The 15,818-nt window shown below is 44.6% G+C and overlaps 1 protein-coding gene across 2 annotated transcripts in view; it reads left to right on the top strand.

The window, feature by feature from the left end:
* The first annotated feature begins 447 nt into the window (after positions 1 to 447).
* The window catches only part of HIVEP3 (HIVEP zinc finger 3), a 399,349-nt gene continuing 383,978 nt past the window's right edge, over positions 448 to 15,818 (top strand). For both annotated transcript variants that reach the window (XM_024744746.1, XM_024744745.1), the window contains exon 1: positions 448 to 523. The gene's annotated coding sequence lies outside the window, so the exon portion shown is untranslated. The remainder of the gene's footprint in view (positions 524 to 15,818) is intronic.

Genomic DNA, 15,818 nt, shown 5'->3' with positions numbered 1-15,818 from the left:
CCCTTTCAAAAAAGGTCTGAACTCATAGTGGAAAAGACTGGCGAGGCAGGGGTTGGCTCTGGATTCAGAAAACAGCTGCTGATTTGATTCTGTGTCTGCGGGCTGCATTTATTCCGTGTTTTTCAGCAGCAGGAATTCAAGAGGGATGCTACTGTTTGGGTTTCTGATCGTGATTTATATTTATTCAGAGGAATAACAGAGGGTGGATCTGTTCCCGGCGCGAGCATGCTCACAACCAGCCGACTCTCCCATTATCCAACTGCCTAGTTTGGTGCTTCAATGTACATGTATATCTCGTGTACATATGTGTGTATACAAACGCGCATGCATGCCTGGATGGACATATGTGTGCACAGGTTATCTTTTAAGGACAATTCTTTCAATAAGGTCTTTACCCCTTACTTGAAACAGGTGTTCAGGAAAAAAATGCACAAAATCCTGACTGACCGGAATAATTCATGAAGAAGGGGCTGGATCCGTGGGTCAGAGAACACAGGACCAGTTTGCCATCCCAAGGCCGAAGGTAGGGGACTCTGGATTTCTATTCGGCGGAGGGATGCCTCGCGCTTTATTTTATTTATTGTGTTTTTGCCAGCGGCCGCTACGGGCAAGTGAAATAGCGAGCTGCGATTCCATGTCGTCGTGGCCTTTCTTGGGCGAGGTGTCCGGTGGCGGAGGCGCCGGGAACGGCCGGGTGGGCGGCCGCGCGGCGTGCGGTGCCCTCGGTGGGCTGAGCGGGCTCCCTGGCCCGGTGCCAGGGGGAGCGGCGGGAGCCTCAAGTGACCCCCGCGCGTCAATCACGGCGGCAGCGGCGGCTGTAACCCTCTGCGTGCCGCGCGCTCCCCACACCTCGGCAGCCCGGCGGCACCGGCGCAGTGGGGCCCCCCTCTCCTCTGAGCCCCAGCGGTCGGGCTAATGCCTTGTCCACCGCAGCACCTGCAGTTTTTTCTGCTGCCCTGGCTGCGGCTCCGGGGTTGTTCAGACCCCCCTGAGCCGTCTGTGTTGCCGAAAATGAGATCGGAGGATGCTGGGTGCCCAAACAGAGGGGAAATCTTCCTAGCCCCCGCCCCCAAATGTTCCTAAAGCAAAATCACAAAAGCCCCTCCTCCAAAGAGGATCAAACCAAACCCAAACTTTTACTCTGTTGGGGATTCTCGCCTTACCCCTCTCCCAGTCGTGCCCCACATTTTACCATCCTTTCAAAGGAGAAACACCGCTGGTGCTGAATGGCCCCTGCTGAGACTGTACAAGCTGCCCGAGGACTCCTGAGCGTGGCCGACACCCTGAACTCGCGGAGACTCGGACCGAAGTGTTGGAGAGGCGCTGGAGGCTAGGCGTGGGTTTGGTTGACCGCGGCTGCTTTGGTTTACGTTGCAGGTCGCAGGTCGGGACTACTTCTTTGGCTCGGCCCGCCCTTGAACTTTGGGGGTCGTGGATGCCGGCAGGAGGGTCTGCGGGGTCTGGTTGCTTGGTGAGCGGTACCTTGGCCCTTTTTCTGCTGCGCACCTCAAGTTTCCGGCCACCCTTGGCTTTGGAACCTCAATAGCCGGGTGCTCGCCACCCCCCAGCTGTGTCTTGTGCTTCGGTTTTGGTGGTGTTAAAACCGGCTTGCTTTCTGGTTGTTGGGGGAGGGGAGAAGGGCGAGCGTGAGGTGTGCCCTTAATTGATCTCCACCCAGCGTTCTCCAGCTCTTGTTTGCGTGATTACGTAACTTCAACCAATGATCAGACCGTGCGCCCGAGCAGCTCCCACCGTTTCCCGTCCTCCCCCCGACTGAAGAAGTTGGGTCCTATGTTTATGATGTTTTTGTGTAACTGTGTGTATCAGCGGGGCAGGGACAGTATGGGGAAGAGGTGGAATGATTTGAGCAATTTATGTGAAGAACATGGGGGGCAAAGATCACGTGTCCGTTAGGGTTAGCGGTGGAATTGGCTTTGGGTTGGTGTTGATCTAAAGACCCTCCCACATCCCTTTCGGCTAGTCATTGCTTGTCTGAATTTGCATTTGGTCATGTCATCCCCCTCTTGAATTCTGGAAAAGGTTGGACTCATCCCTGCAAGACCCCTGGGTTCCTAACTAGATGCATAAAACATAACACGAATCCTGAATCCAGGGTGACTGCCAGGCTCATTTGTTTCAGGTTCTAGCTGTTCTTCATACTTCCTGCTGAGGGAAAGAGTTTCTGCCACGCTGTTTCAGTTTTGCTCTGGGGTTGGGCTACACTGTGGGGCTGAAGAGTAGAACCCAGATGCTGGCTGAGCTGCTCGACATATGCTCTTTAAAGCTCTGATGACTTGCAGTTGCTGGAGGCCCTGTGCATTCTTGCATTAAATACTGTGGAATTTTTTTTTTTTTTGCAAGGTAGGAGAACAGCTGTCCCATCAAGATATCTGCAGGCAGAGGGGGAAAGGTGTCCATGACACTCAGCTCTCTCTCCTTCCTCCCCACTCTGTCTGTTTAGCTAACGTACCCACAGGACACAGAATTGTTGCATGGGGCCCCTTTATCACACCCCTTGGTGCCTTAGCCTAGGGCTCCTAGACAGACTTGTTAATTTAGCAGGAAGTCTGGCCCTTCAGGCTGAGATGGTTTTACTGTCCTCCGCACCCCGTTGGGTCTGCTCTAAGGCAGCGACAAAGTTGTACGCCGTGGCAGTGGATGAAGATGTTCCCCAACAGTGCTGTTGCTGAACTGTCTCTGCCTGCTCTGTCTCGGTGGCAGTCACCCTCCTTGGAGTGGAGGAGCATGTGATGCCTTTGGGTTCTTGCCAACTGAGCCATCGAGGCACTTGGTGTATGAAAGATACCAGCAAGAAGAAGAGGCATTTAGTCTGAAATCCTGGCAGATTCCAGGCCCCGACTTGATGGGAGATAATGTTAAGAAAGCTGTGTGACAACTGGATAGCTTTTAACTTGTCTCTCACTTGCTCTGTGAGTTCCCTGATGCCTTTCAGGTTCTTCTCTGTTCTCCAAGCTGCCCATCAAGGAGGCCCAGACATGCTGTCCTTCCTTCTGTGTCTGGTGGAATCAAAGCATATTTACAAATCTGCAGATGCACTGGGCAAGCAGGGCAGGAAACACTGGCTACGTGAACAGGCAGCACTGGTGTTTCAGGACAGACTTGGCTAAAGCCCTTGACCAAGGTCGTTCTTCATCTGTAAAGTGGGTGTCACCGTCGTAGCCTTACCAAGCCCACTGACATATCTTGAGAAGTAAATGAGTTGGGCGAAAAAGTAACATGTGCTCTGTAGCTGATGGGTGTCAGGATGATACCATGATACCAATCTGGAATGCACATTTATACGAGGTCACTTAGCCATCTGGGGCTAAATGGTAAAGCAAGAGAGATGCCATAAGTCCATGAGCTCAGGTCAGGTATTATGATCATTGGAAAATTTCACTGCAGAAAATTTCATACCCTTTTGCAGGACTCTTCATTTACATAAAGTTCTAAGAGGTTCGATGATTAGTTTGCCAATTATACCCAGAAAATTGGAAGAGATTGATAAAGTAGTGTACAAGGGTCCTTATAGCTCTTTTGTAAAATATCACTAAGAAGTACTAGTAATGTAAGAAATAGAACTACTAAACAAGTTTAAAATAAAATTTAAAAGGCACAGGAATTCAAAGTATAGAATTTTGAGGCTTTAACATAAGTGTTTAATGTGAGGAATTCAGTGAAATTTTATATATTTGGATAGGTCTTCAGAACACTGTCTTGTAGCATAATAACTGACGCTCACAGGGACCTATATGCATCAAGAGGAGTTTAAATGGCATTTTGTGTGTCCAGCTTCAAAAGGCATGAGAATATGAAGTATACCCCAAATGACTTTTTTCACCCGATGTTTCTGGAAAGCCAAGGGCTTATTGATCAAAATTATATTATAACTATAAAGCTCCCCTATTGAAATTAATTGAGAACTTTATGATCTTTTGCTGAAACTTGGCAGGGAACTATTATGCTAGAATTAGTAGTACTGATGTTCTAACATTTGATGTTATAGAAAATTCTAAGAAGGAGGCATGGGAGCCTCAGTCTGTCTCGCTCTGACCAGAGACACATTTAGAACCTTCCAACTTGGCGACTTTAACACTGGAATTAATTGGAAGAGACTGGATGATGGAAAAGACGAAGCCAGAGAGGCATGTGCTTCTTATGTCAGTGTAGGGAATGTGGACTCCCCACCACCGGTGTGCTGTTAAGAAACGTTCAAGGTGTCATGACAACACCCTCGTGTTAAACTGTGGTGTTGACTCAATTCAGACATGGTGCTCAAAACTGGAAGGATATGTGAGTTACACGAGCTTTGCCTGAGCTTTGCCTGACCCTCTGCTGATTTGCTTGGTTACAGTTTATTCCAAAACAAAGGCAACAGGAAAGACACAAGTACAGGAAAATTAATGCAGACACTTTTTAAAGAGTACTGTATATTTAATTTAATTTTTAAATTTAATGCATATGTCGAAAATGTGAAGGCCCTAATTAAAAGTAGCAGAAGAGTATTGCTCGGTTTCTAGACACACATAAGTTCATCATTTCGGTAAATTATTTGAAGAACGTTTTGAACTTATTAAAAGAAACTGTCAGTAACAGGCCATTGAATATGATCAGAAATGCTCAGAACTGTCCCGAGTTTCCATGTATATAAGCAAAGGGATACTGATGTAATAAGATGGATAAAATGCTATTCTCTGAAATCCCAGGGGGCTTGAAAGGCAGAGGAGGTAGGGGTTGGTGGTGGTAGGTGACTGAACCACTTTCTCCAAGGGGCTGCCCTTTTGGGAGGGTCACATTTGGAAATGTGTGCTTAGGCTATTGATCCGGTCTGTTCCTGAAAACCATGCATGCATGAGTGATTTGATTCCTCCCCTCATTACTAAGTGCTACAAAATACCAGGTGTGGCTGGCATTCTTCTGAAAAAAAAAAAAAAAAGGGTGGAGCTTTACATCTAGATGTGCGGTAGAGATGAACTGAGAATACCCCTTAGATTCAGCAGTGGAGCCAGGGAGAAGCATACAGAAGTCAATCTCAAGAATCATGGGAAGTCTCTGGATGTCCATGGGTCCTTGAATTGGAATTCAGGTAAAACTTAAAAAAAAAAAAAAAAAAAAGAGTAATATACATGACTGGGATCCAAAGAAAAGATGATAAATAATACAGATGGAAAAAAATAAGACCAGTGTTATAAATATATGACATGCTCTGCTGAGCCTTTGTCACCAAAGTTAGTCTATTCAGGAATTGCAGGCTTTGCATTAGAGGCTGAAGCTATCTTAAGATCAGAGGACGGACTTTCCTGGTGGCGCAGCGGTTAAGAATCAGCCTGCCAATGCAGAGGACATGGGTTTGAGCCCTGGGCTTGGAAGATCCAGTTGCCACAGAGCAACTAACCCCGTATGCCACAATTCCTGAGTCCGCGTACCACAACTACTGAAGCCCACGTGCCTAGAGCCCATGCTTCGAAACAAGAGAAGCCACCGCAATGTGATCAGGAACAAGACAAGGTTGCCCACTCTCACCACTATTATTCAACGTAGTTTTGGAAGTGTTAACCATGCCAATCAGAGAAGAAAAAGAAATAAAAGGAATCCAACTTGGAAAGGAAGAAATAAAACTGTCACTGTTTGCAGATGACGTGATACTATACATAGAAAATCCTAAAGATGCCATCAGAAAACTACTAGAGCTAAGCAATGAATTTGGTAAAGTTGCAGGATACAAAATTAATGCACAGAAATCTTTTGCATTTCTATACACTAACAATGAAAAATCAGAAAGAGAAATTAAGGAAATACTCCCATTTACCATTGCAACAAAAAGAATAAAATACCTAGAAATAAACCTACCTAAAGAGGCAAAAGACCTGTATGCAGAAAACTATAAGACACAGATGAAAGAAATCAAAGACGATACAAACAGATGGAGAGATATACTATGTTCTTGGATTGGAAGAATCAACATTGTGAAAATGACTATACTCCCCAAAGCAATCTACAGATTCAGTGTAATCCCTATCAAGTTACCAATGGCATTTTTCACAGAACTAGAAAAGAAAATCTTAAAATTTGTATGGAAACACAAAAGACCCCGAATAGCCAAAGCAATCTTGAGAAAGAAAAATGGAGCTGGAGGAATCAGGCTCCTTGACTTCAGACTATACTGAAAAGCTACAGTAATCAAGACAGTATGGTACTGGCACTAAAACAGAAATATAGGGCTTCCCTGGTGGCGCAGTGGTTGAGAGTCTGCCTGCCGATGCAGGGGACACGGGTTCGTGCCCCGGTCCGGGAGGATCCCACATGCTGTGGAGCGGCTGGGCCCGTGAGCCATGGCCGCTGAGCCTGTGCGTCTGGAGCCTGTGCTCCACAACGGGAGAGGCCACAACAGTGAGAGGCCCACGTACTGCAAAAATCAAAAAACAAACAAACAAAAAAACCCAGAAATATAGATCAATGGAACAGGATAGAAAGCCCAGAAATAAACCCACACACATATGGTCACCTTATCTTTGACAAAGGATGCTAGAATATACAGTGGAGAAAAGACAGCCTCTTCAATAAGTGGTGCTGGGAAAACTGGACAGCTACATGTAAAACAATGAAATTAGAACACTCCCTAACACCATACACAAAAATAAACTCAAAATGGGTTAAGACAGTTTGTAAGACCAGACAGTACAAAACTCTTAGAGGAAAACATAGGCAGAACACTCTATGACATAAATCATAGCAAGATCCTTTTTGACCCACCTCCTAGAGTAATGGAAATAAAAACAAAAATAAGCAAATGGGACCTAATGAAACTTAAAAGCTTTTGCACACCAAAGGAAACAATAAATAAGGCGAAAAGGCAACCCTCAGGATGGGAGAAAATATTTGCAAATGAAGCAACCGACAAAGGATTAATCTCCAAAATATACAAGTAGCTCAGGCAGCTCAATATCAAAAAAACAAAAAAACCAATCCAAAAATGGGTGGAAGACCTAAATACACATTTCTCCAAAGAAGACATACAGTTGGCCAACAAACACATCAAAGGTTGCTCAACATCACTAATCATTAGAGAAATGCAAATCAAAACCACAATGAGATATCACCTCACACCGGTCAGAATGGCCATCATGAAAAAATCGAGAAAAGGGAACCCTCTTGCACTGTTGGTGGGAATGTAAATTGATACAGCCACTATGGAGAACAGTATGGAGGCTCCTTAAAAAACTAAAAATAGCACTACCATACGACCCAGCAATCCCACTACTGGGCGTATACTCTGAGAAAACCATAATTCAAAAAGATACATGTACCACAGTGTTCATTGCAGTGTTATTTACAATAACCAGGACATGGAAACAACCTAAATGTCCATCGACAGATGAATGGATAAAGATGTGACACATATATACAATGGAATATTACTTAGCCATAAAAGGAACAAAACTGAGTTATTTGTAATGAGGTGGACGGACCTAGAGTCTGTCATACAGAGTGACTTAAGTCAGAAAGAGGAAAACAAATACCATATGCTAACGCATATATGTAGAATCTAAAAAAATGGTATCGATGAACCTAGAGTCAGGGCAGGAATAAAGACGCAGACCTGGAGAATGGACTTGAGGACACAGTGGGGGAAGGGTAAGCTGGGACGAAGTGAGAGAGTATCATTGACATATATACTCCTAGAGGGGGGGGGAGGGGGGGGGGGGAGGGAGACGCAAGGGGGAGGAGATATGGGGGTATATGTATACATATAGGTGATTCACTTTGTTGTACAGCAGAAAATAACAACATGGTAAAACAATTATACTCCAATAAAGATATATAAAAAAACACACACACAAAAAAACCCCAAAACCACAATGAGGTATCACCTCACACCAGTCAGAATGGCCATCATCAAAAAATCTAGAAACAATAAATGCTGGAGAAGATGTGGAGAAAAGGGAACCCTCCTGCACTGTTGGTGGGGATGTAACTTGATACAGCCACTATGGAGAACAGTATGGAGGTTCCTTAAAAACGTAACAGTAGAACTACCATACGACCCAGCAATCCCACTACTGGGCATATACTCTGAGAAAACCATAATTCAAAAAGATACATGTACCGCAGTGTTCACTGCAGCACTATTTACAATAGCCAGGACATGGAAACAACCTAAATGTCCATCGACAGATGAGTGGATAAAGAAAATGTGGCACATATATGCGATGGAATATTACTCAGCCATAAAAAGGAATGAAACTGAGTTATTTGTAATGAGGTGGATGGACCCAGAGTCTGTCATACAGGGTGAAGTAAGTGAGAAAGAGAAAAACAAATACCATATGCTAACGCACATATATGGACTCTAGAAAATTGGTACTGATGAACCTAGTGGTAGAGCAGGAATAAAGATGCAGATGTAGGGAATGGACTTGAGGACACAGGGTGGGGAAGGGGAGGCTGGGACTTAGTGTATATAGCACTGACATATGTACACTACCAAATATAAAATAGGTTGCTGGTGGGAAGATACTGTATAGCACAGGGAGATCAGCTGGGTGCTTTGTGATGACCTAGAGGGGTGGGATAGGGAGGGTGGGAGGGAGGCTCAAGAGGGAGGGGATATGGGGATATATGTATGCATATAGCTGATTCACTTTGTTGTACAGCAGAAACTAGTACAATATTGTAGAGCAATTATACTCCAATAAAGATGTATTAAAAAAATCAGAGGAGCCCTGGTAAAAATGAACCAACTTATTTTTATTAGAAGAAGAATTCTGAAAAATCTCTTTAGTCAAGATTCAACACAGTAGACTCTTGACAATCTTTATGGATGCATCTCAAACCCTTTACAAATTCCCAAATTTGCAAATGCAGAAACATTTGCATAGGCTCTTGACTTCCTTCTGAATCAGGTTTCTGTCCAGAGAGGAGAGGTTTCCATAATTATTCACAGGCCACCAATGATTTGCCTTTTCAACTTGCACTCAAGGAAGCAGTTTCACACTCAGAGAGTTTCTGTTTCCCTGGTGGTGTGTTGGGAGGAGGAGCTTTGACAAGACTCCCTCTCTGGCTAAGTGACTTGCTCTTGTGCTGTGTAGCGTTGCTACACAGTTCACACTTGTGCTTCAGGAAAAGGAGAGTCGCCATGTAGCGTGGCTCTTAGGGGTGGTTCACAAATAACTGAAAAAAGTGAATGGTGTGTCTACAGATGCCAAGCAGCTTCTGAAATTGGTAAAAAAAAATCACACAGGCACGCAACCTCCCAAACTCCCTCCGCTCCCTGGCCCTCAATATAGATTTAATACGCTCTTAGAAACTTCCCCTGTCAGCATATCTCATGGAGAGAACTGGGGCATCACACAGCTGAAGCGTATGGTGAAAGACAAAACAAATCTAGGCAAGAGAGACAGAATGTAGTCATTTGCTCCATGCCCTCATTTTAAAGATTTCAAAATTTGAGAAGATTCCAGGAGATTAAAAAAACAAAAACAAACCCCACTGTGCTTATGATTATATTTAAAAAAAAGAGCCAGAGCAGAATGTACTCTGAAGGTTGGGCTTTCCTGCTCCTCATTGGAGGTGTTCTTACAAGAATCTTTCCGGAGTGATTTGGGGAGAAGCTCCTAGAATTTGCAGTGGCTTTAAGAGTTCCACCAATTAAAATTGAGGAGATCATTTTTGCCAAGCCCCTGGAAGAGCTATGGCAGGAACCACAGCAATTTGATATGAGAGTTTCTTATTAAATTTTTTTGATAAAATCCTTTTAACTAATTTTAATGAAATAGCCACTAGATACAAAAGAACACTTATATACTGTATATAAAGGTTTAAAGAATAATCATTATTCGTATTATATTATGATCGACACTCATGTCCTCACCAGTCAATTTAAAAAAAAAAATGTTACTGGTACCTTTGAAGAGTGGTACCCCTCTCCATCCCATCCCACCCCTCCCTTTTCAGGGATAATCATTTTCTGGACATGTCTGTCTCTTTTCCCCATGCTTTTCTTTATTGTCTCACCCTTTATATTTGCATCTCTAAACCATATCTTTAGTTGTACATGTTTGTGAATGTCATATAAGTGGAATACTGTTTATATTGTGTTCATAGTTAACCCATGCATACCAGAGGCTGCACTAGTTGACAAACAACTGAAATATTGAAATATTAATATTTCCATATCAGTTGGTGGTAAATTGCTGCTTACCTAACTCCTCCCCCCACCCCCCTGTGCTCCCATGAAACCTATTCAAGTCCCTTCACCTTCCTAAAGGGATTACACCTGGCACAGCAGGGAGTATTGGGACCCATCTCCAGTCCTGTGGCCTGAATCCCTTCTGACTATACAATCCCTGTCCCAGCTAGTTGTTAAATGTTTCATTCCTGGATTTGTTCATATTGTTGACTGTAGCTTAAGTTTTTTCATTTCGCTGAACTGTAATTCCATGGAATGAATACATTGTGGTTTATATATCTGTTCTGCTATCCGTGAACACTTAAATCATTTCCAGTTTTTTACTCTTGTAAATGGCGCTGCTGTGAACTTTCCCCTGGTGAGCATGTATATAAGTTTACTTAGGGAATATACATAGGAGTAGAATTACTGGTCACAACTGTGGGCATCTTCAAAGCTTCTAGAATAATTCAAAATTAACTTCCATCGTGTTATGTGAATTTCACCTCAATAAAAAAATTTCTTACCAATTTCTCAGCTTGTAAGTCACTTTAAAAGATGTTTTTTCTCTAGTATCCAGTTTTCTTAGTTGTTTTCAGTAGACTTACCTACATACCTAGCCCACCATAGCGCTGGAAATAAAATCTACAGGGTTTCCTTTAATACCACAGTAAACCTGAACACTTGTTAACTGTGAAAGACAATGCTGAGTCTATTGACAGGATGTATTATATATTTGCACGTGTTTATTACAATGGTTTATTCAGTTTAATCCATGATTCATTCCATAGATAAGATGGTATGCTCTTAGAAGTGTAACTTAGGTTCCTTCCAGGCTAAGATAGAAGACAAGTTGGTGCTAGTGGATTGAGTATGAATGCTCTAAACCTGCTAGAGAGTCTGACCAGAGTAGAAATGAGCGATGTTGAGTAGATAACAGATAGTTTAGCCTTTAAATGCAGAAGTATATCAACTGCTAGGGATTTAATTCTCCTTTCTTGGTAACCTGGGGGAGCTGATGGGTTTTTGGTTGATTTCCAGTTCCACGCATTGACAGTCCTGTTCCGTTAGGACATTTCACCTGGATGCAGCTCTCTTCCAAACCTGAAACAGAGTGAATTAGGATCAGAGGCTGTCCGTTTCCTCTTCCATTTACCAAGAGCTAGATGTCCAGAATTACTCACCTCTTCCCTTCCGGATGCCTGTGTTTTGGCCAGAGTTCTACCTTCATGCTACCCTTATCTCTCTGTTCTTAGCTTGGTATTGAATGATAGGCCTTACCACGTGGAAACCAACTCTCTTTGGGAGAAAAAAAAGTGCAGTCATCTCGTTCTCTAAGACTGGCTCTCTCAGTTTCCAGCAGAGGACTTGGATGGCAGCTGGTACCCCCTGTTCCTCCCACCGCCCATGTGGCTGGGCTGTGCTTGGCTGAACTCAACTTCCAGGCCTTTCGGCCAAGGGATTTTGTAACTCTTTGTTGTTGTAAGCGGTTTGTCCAAGACAGTGCTGGCTGGTGACACTGACGTGGTTTACTCCTAGGCCAGCAGGAACTACTGCTCACTTCCTGAGCAAAGGGCCTTCAGGTTGTCATTGTCTCCTTCCCTTCCTGTGAGCCTACTAGTGATGGGGCACAGCAGATGGACATTCCGGCTGCCACAAGCCTCCTGCGGGTCCAGGGGAGGGACCCGCGCCAGTCTCGTGTTCTGTCCCCGTTCCTGCTGCCTTCCTGCCCTGTCGATGTCTCTGTTCCCTTCTCATCCAGCCCGGGCAGGGGCGCCCTGATGTGGCTGCTTTCTTACTTAGGTAGCCAGGTGAGAATGGGGTAGGCGAAGGGTTCCTTCTCTTCCTCCATCCTTTCTAGGGTTTAAGATGGTAAGAGCTCATCTTGCTGCCACCTCAGAGCAGTGTGACATTTGCTTCCCTGTTCTCTCCCTTTCTCCCCTGCTGCAGCCCCTCACCCCTACCCCCATCCCCAAATGTTCTGGAGAGAACAATTCAAGGGTGGGTGAAAATTTTTTCTTGGACAGAGACAAATTATCTCCCACCCTCCTAAGGCCAAGTAAATCTTGGAAAGGTGCTTCCCCTTTTTCATCTAATAGATGCATAGTTTCTACCTGGGAGGCAGAAGCCACAGAAGAGCCCAAGGAGAGCCTTGTGGGCTTGCCAGCCTTCTCTGTGGGTCACTGGCCAGTTTTGCAGAACATCTGCCCTTCTGAGGTCAGCTGTGAATTAGTCTGCCTGGGTATCTGATCCCTTCCACTAATTTGTAATGGCAGCGCTGGAAATGCTCGGAGCTCAGCAGCCTGCCACGAGGCTCGGATTGGAAAGGCACAATTAAGATATAGAACATTTTCATCATCCCCCCCAAATTTCCTTGGACCGCTTTGCATTCATTTCTCCCCTCCCACCCTCTTCCCTTGGCAACCACTCATCTGGTTTCTGAAACTGGAATTTGCCTTTTCTAGAGCTCTGTATAGACGGAATCATAAAATAGGTACTTTTTTTTTGCTCCTGACTTTGTGCCCTGAGCCCAGTGCTTTGAGATTCATTCACACTGGGAGCATCAGCTGTTCATCCTTTGTGCGGCCGAGTAGTATCCCATTGTACAGACGTACTGCAAGTTGCATTTGTCTCTTGATGGAAATTCGGGTTGTTTCCAGTTTTTGGCTACTGTAAAAAAAGCTGCTGTGAACAATCGCAGTCTTTGTGTGTACATATATTTTCATTTCTCTTGGGTGAATACCTAAGCAGGTTCCTTCTTTATGTCTCCAGCAATGGAAGGTTCATTTTATCTGCCTTTGTGACTGTCGGGCTGTCACCAGGTGGCTCCTTCCATTTTCCTTCTTATGAGTGAGCCTCAAATAATAACGGGATTTTGCACACCCTCACCGGTGCTCGTCCTTAGTATATCCTGTAGACATTCTATTCTAATTGTCTGTTGACACCCTTACTAGACTAGAAACAATATGGCATAGGAATTGAGAGCATGGGCATTGGAGCCAGACTGCCAGATTCATATTCCAGGGTTCATATTTCACTCTGTCACATATTAACTCTATGACCCTGGACAAATTACTTAACCTCTGTATGCCTCAGTTTCCTCATCTGCAAAGTGGGATAATAAGAGTACTAACCGAATGGGGCTATGAAATATCGATCAGATGATCGATGATAGATAGATTGATAGTTAGATAGATAGATAGATAGATATGCTTAGCCCAAAATAAATACTGTGTTGTTGAATGGCTCAACAAAAAGGAATCTCAGGATCTGGGATGCACGTGGTCAGATCTCCTTTTCTCAGTTCATGGTGAGATAGGAATAGTCTCCCTCAAGCTCTGTTGCCTGGCACCCTGACATCCAAGCTCCCATTGGGCCGCAAACACTACCTCTACGCTGGGTGGACAGCACTTTTTTCCCTTGTCACCCAACCAGCTCTTCCTCCAACTGGGATGCTAGCTGCCCCCCTTTACTCCTTGAATTGGAGCTCTGTTCATTTCTCCCAAGTGTTTATTACAGAAAAACACGACTACAAGTTGCAGAGGATCCCACTTGTTTGCTCTGTCCCAGTTCCTTCTCTGGGTTCTGGGTCCAGACGCATAAATAAGGTAGGAAGCGAGGCCTGGAAAGTCCCCCGCCACACTCTGAAATCCTCATACCCAGATTTGCATGCATCTTCATGTATCACAGGGTTTGAAGCTCTATGTTGATTAATGATATGGCGGGGGCAGGGGGGCGGGCACAGGCCCAGAACTATTTTTCCTATAACTCTCAAGGATGTTACTGTCCAGGCAGCCTCCATGGGAGCCAGGGCTGTGGATGCCCATCCCCAGCTCCTGTCACCTCTGCCAGCCAAGGACTGAGGCTCCCTTTGGAATGTGACTCTCTTATTAGGATGGGGGATATGAGGCCATTGAGTGCATAATTGGAAATGAGGATTTAGCTTCACAGCCCTACATCCAGAGGAACTCTTTCTGGGTCTGACCTTTTTTTCCTCTCCAAGAATAAGATGACTCAGGGCCAGAATGATCAAACAACTAGAGAAATCAAAATGTGGGCTTGATCCTTGATACTTGCCAAAGTGAGGTATCTGAACCGAAGTTTCCTATGAAAAGAATAAAGCTGCCAACGTATGATCCTCTGTGGGTCTGTGGGGAGAACTCTGAGTGGTGTGATGTGTTAACCACCTTTGTCGTGACACTCTGTGTAAAACATGGTATTTTATTAGACGTTTCCCTGAGTAATCTCAGTTAATTCACTCCGATGAGTAGAAGATGACCATTTTCCCTATAGCAGCGCTTCCCATCCTAGGGGATTCTGACTTTATTGGTCTGGGCTGAGTGCTGGGCATTTGGACTTCTAAACACTCCTGCAGTGATTTCAAAGTGCAGCCAAGGCCAGGGAACTGTTTTACACACTAGGGACCTGAGCCTCCAGAGGTCAAAGTCACTGGCCCAAGGTCACACAGTCGTTCCGTGGAGTTGCAGGATAGGAGCACAGGTGTGTGTGATTGCACCACTTGAGCCTGAATGCCCTACTCTGGTGCTGGTCAGAAAACTGTCAGCACTGGCTCCCAGGTGCTGGGCAGGAATCCATTAGGAGGGATACAAAGATGCTGATGACTTTCCCAGTGCTTCCTTACTGACCCAACACTCTTTAGAGTCTGAGCACGTGTGTGCTCCAAGTCTGAAAGGCTCCCAGGACAGAAAGCCGTCGGCCTCAACTCCAGGCCAGCCCAGGAGAGGAACACGCCATGTGCCCTTCAACTCTTGGTCTTTGCTTAATTTGCACCTGTGTCCAAGAAAACAAGGATGGATGTTTCTTGATTTCTTATCTGGTGTGACGCCATAGCCAGGCATAAATGTCTGGGTCCTTCCTGAGCAGAGCCAGATAGGAGACAAGTCAGATAAGTAGAGGTTTTTTCCACCCCTCACCGCCAATAATACCTGCAGCAGTGGGACTCCCAAGGACTGAGTGCTTGCTGTATGCATCAGGCATTGCTCTAAGGGCTTTAAACAAATTACCTCATTTTATCCTCACTGGAATCTTGTGAAGGAAGTACTGTTATTACTCAGATTGGAAAACTGAGGCAGTAATAAGAGTAATCCCAGGCAGTCTGACTCTGGGGCTCAGCTCTTAATCATCAAACTACATCGCCTACCATGGATCGTGTGTTGCCTTATTCTTTAATTGTTTCAGCAATATCGTCTGATCCCCAACCTGATCATAAGCTTCTAGCATGGAAGACATTTCTCCATTTCACCTTTTCTGGCACAGAGCTGGATGTATGGCAGGCATTCAGTAAATATTAGTTGGTTGATTTATTTTATTTCAATTGATTTTATTTCCGAGGATGCCACAGTATCACATACTATGATAATAATAAACACGTCCTAGGCATGTAATACAGGTTCCCTAGAAGTTTCCTATTTCTTGACTTTTAAGTATTTTGGAATACTCTAAGTACTTTCTTAATGATTGCACACCACATTCAGTATTCGTAGAAGGACTAAATTCATGCCCTTATCATTTTCCAAGACGAGCACTTCTGTGTAACTATAGCAGCCTTGGTATCTTCTTTTGTAGGATTATTTTCCGCAACAAAAATGATCCTAAGTGGTAACTATCCCTGCACCGGCCAGCCTCCTGG

Source organism: Neophocaena asiaeorientalis, unplaced genomic scaffold (genome assembly GCF_003031525.2).
Source record: "Neophocaena asiaeorientalis asiaeorientalis breed wild unplaced genomic scaffold, Neophocaena_asiaeorientalis_V1.1 scaffold478, whole genome shotgun sequence".
Lineage (NCBI taxonomy): Eukaryota > Metazoa > Chordata > Mammalia > Artiodactyla > Phocoenidae > Neophocaena > Neophocaena asiaeorientalis.
The sequence above is the reverse complement of the archived record's forward strand: the minus strand, read 5'-3'. Positions and strand labels throughout refer to the sequence as shown.